The 3,385-nt window shown below is 38.6% G+C and overlaps 1 long non-coding RNA gene across 1 annotated transcript; it reads right to left on the bottom strand.

Annotated features, from left to right (window-relative positions):
* Window positions 1–979: 979 nt before the first annotated feature.
* On the bottom strand, window positions 980–3,148 carry LOC128506897 (uncharacterized). The gene is made up of 3 exons (XR_008355759.1): window positions 3,080–3,148; window positions 2,129–2,241; window positions 980–1,942 (listed from the first exon to the last, which is right to left on the bottom strand). It is a non-coding gene; the product is annotated as an uncharacterized LOC128506897 (long non-coding RNA).
* Between the last annotated feature and the right edge of the window lie 237 nt (window positions 3,149–3,385).

Below are 3,385 nucleotides of genomic sequence, written 5' to 3'. Positions count from 1 at the left end.
AGCAGCATGTTCTGGGTAAGCTAGCCAAATGTGTTTATTGTACTGTATTACGTCATGTAGTGACACAGCTAATGTCGCAAAGTGCTAGGCCACTATTTGGAAAGTGTAAAGAAAATGACAAATTGAGCCAAGTTGTGATTTGCAACATTAAAAGCTACAGAGATTTACATATTGTAATGCACGAAACAATAAAAAAATCATATAAATGAACAATATGATAGTATGCACTATGCAGTACACTCTAGGAGATGGAATTTGAAAATTAACGCTGTAGTAACACTATAATGATTCAATTATTTAGTTGGGGAACCTGTGTCGTACTTCCTCAAAAACTTCAAGCAACGTTTTTCAAAATTAAACGGTCATACTTGTGTAAGCTTGCGGTCAATTCTAAATATCACAACTCACTTACTGTATGTGCACTATCAGCAATATTGACTACATGGCTGAAACTTAATTTACTGTAAGACATTAGTATTGGAATGATGCAAATCTTCACATGGTCCATTTCTGTGTACTATAATTAAAGCACTCTGAGGTAATGCCATTAGACTTTGCAGGTAAACACTAATCTTCAGCAAAGGAAGCAGGCTTTAAAACTCAGCATGTGCATCACTGAGTTGTACTGTAGACTAAATGGACGGTCTGAGTGTCGAGTTGACACCTGCGTATCAGGAAGCCTTACTGCCAGCTACTATTGATTTATATTTAGACACTGGTGACTGCATAAATTTACTCCAAAATGACAAATCGAGTTTAATCTTTAGATCTTTTTTGTGCATTATGAACAACGGATGTTGGATGTTTCGTTTGAGTAACCGATCTCCTTTATCTGCTTAAACGATAAAGTTAAAGGAAAATTTTGTCTATGAATGTTAAATACAACAACATTAAATATTTCTCATGTATTATGATATAAATTCCTGTAAAATTCCCTAATTATAGGATGTAAGTGAACAGTAAACAGGGCAGAAGACGATTTTGATAACAAAGGCTTTATTACAACACGTTCCTTTTTCCATTTTTGAGAATGGGTTTGTGGCAAAATAACATGGTTTTACAGAAACCCAAGGAAAAAAAATTAAAAAAAATCAATCGTCAAAACTTGAAAGCAACATGAATTATGAATTATTCATTTCCAGAATTGACAGATTCCGTACAACAGGACAATTGAGATTGGGTGCAACAAAAAAAAGCAACCCCAAAAAAAGCCCACACGTACAAAAATAAAAAAAATAAAAATGGTAGAATCAGTTAAAAAAACAAACCCAAAAAAACCCTTGTGTGCCTTAGGAATGTTTCCCCATCTAGGTGGCTTCAATCATTTCCTCTTCCTCGTTTGTGTCAATTAAAAGCCATTCGCTTTAAGCAGCACTAACAAGAAGGTATTGATCACTGATGACATACAAAAACCATGTATTGTGCATTTTACTGTAAAACGCCATTTTTGAATTAAAAAAAAAAAAATTTAAAAGAAATGAGACGCCACGATTGGTGAGCTGGTCACACACGTTGACATAAAGCCATACCTCAATTGGTCAATGAAAATTTTTGGGAATGTCCACATTCTGAAGCCACGCCCCCTTTGTCCTTTGCCCCTTTTCTGTCTCTTCACCCATAGCCGAGGCCACGGAAGCCAGGTGGAACCAAGCGACTTGCGCCATGCATTAGAAGTGCTCTTTCACCGCTGGTTGGAAAAAGGGGGCTTGATTTCAGGTCCGCCCAACGTCGATGGCAGCATTCGGTTTTTCTTTTTAGCATTTTTTTCCCTTTTGTTTGTTTTTTTTTTGTGACATTTTGGTTACAGAGTTATACAGCTAAAAGAAGTGAACAAAAAGAAGGCAATGTGTGGGAAAGGGGGTGTGCACAGTGCATGATGGCAGCTGGGTGGGTGGGTGTGGGGGGGGCGTTCACGATGATGCCTGCTTCTCTTGTTCGATGGCTGTAGAAGCAGGAGAGAAAAAGAACAATTAGATGCCATTGTGGCTTTGGCCCACACCCCAATTTTTTTTTTCTCTTCTTAACAGGTTTTCTTGGAGATCACTTCTTCCCAGTTATGTTAGTTTGCACATAATGCAATGCCATTTTGACCGAAAATGTAAATAAATAAAATAAAGGACTTCCTTACTTTCTTGAGATGGGAGTGTGTTCTTCTCCTTAGTCTCGGTTTTCTTCAGTTTGGCCTTGTCGAATGAGTTGACCTCATCGAGCTTGGGTTTGTCAGACATGGTTGCTGAGTGTCTGTCAGGAGACAAAAGGAAAATTTTTTTTATTTTAGTCTTAATTTTTTCTTCTTCTGAAAAACCATTTCAGTTCTTCTTTTTATTAAGCCAGCTTGTGGAGTTCACATTGTGAGCTTTTTTTCCCTCAGCCACAATGACTGTACTGACCGCACAAGAGAACAAAACCGCACCCTTTTGAATGGCGTCTGAAGAAATAACCCACCCGCACATTTACACATCAGTGCACAGAACGAGAGCAAAACAGAATGCATGCAATCAAACATAAGGGAATATATGATATTGTTAGTGCTATTGTAATTAATAGTATCGACATCCTTTTTTCCCTGTGATCAGTTTTTGCGCAACCGCACGTGCGGGACACAAAGATTTGCGAATTCAGCGCTCGTGAACGCAAGGAACCACCGCCCATTCTGGCTTAATCTGTAAAATATTGTGTAAAATATAACGGTTGAAGTCACACCCCATCCCTACTGTCCCGTGCATACATCCTGTTGTGTTATCTAATTCATGCATTTCTAAGCATGAGGCGCATCTCAGCATGCACGAACAGCCTGCAGCACAAAAGGCGCACATGCAACAAAGGACATGTGGTCCTCATTTGCTCACACACAATGAAACCAGCAGTAACGAAATACATTAACGACCACAAAAACCCGTTATTCTCGACTTGTACTTGTGAACACACGGCATGCGATTAATATCATGATGTCATGATGCGACAAAAATCAAACATCAATCTGTGCAACACGCAATCATCAATCAAAAACACATAAGCATTAGGTATATATATTTATAAACATATAATATAATAATAATAATAAAATCACGATGCATACCTATGTAGACCGATTAGCGTTTAGGATCTCGGATATCTCTGGCTTGCAGCAATGTGGCGCGACGCTGCGCACACCAGCATATATGCAGAGGGGTATGCAAATGAGAGAGTGACGTCACCCAGAAGCCCCGCCTTGAAACTGGATCAACTGACTTCATGTGATAACCGCGAACCTCAACAGCATGAATCTCTTTATTTATCAGCATATAGACACTGACGCAAGTGTAAATGCGTTACAATATATCGAACGTTACAAAATATCCGTCGGTTGTTTGATGTCTTGACTTTGAACGCGCTTTAAAAAAAA

The sequence above is a fragment of the Clarias gariepinus genome, chromosome 18 (assembly GCF_024256425.1).
Source record: "Clarias gariepinus isolate MV-2021 ecotype Netherlands chromosome 18, CGAR_prim_01v2, whole genome shotgun sequence".
NCBI classification, from domain to species: Eukaryota; Metazoa; Chordata; class Actinopteri; order Siluriformes; family Clariidae; genus Clarias; species Clarias gariepinus.
Note: the sequence above shows the minus strand (reverse complement) of the source record. Positions and strands in the feature narration are given on the sequence as shown.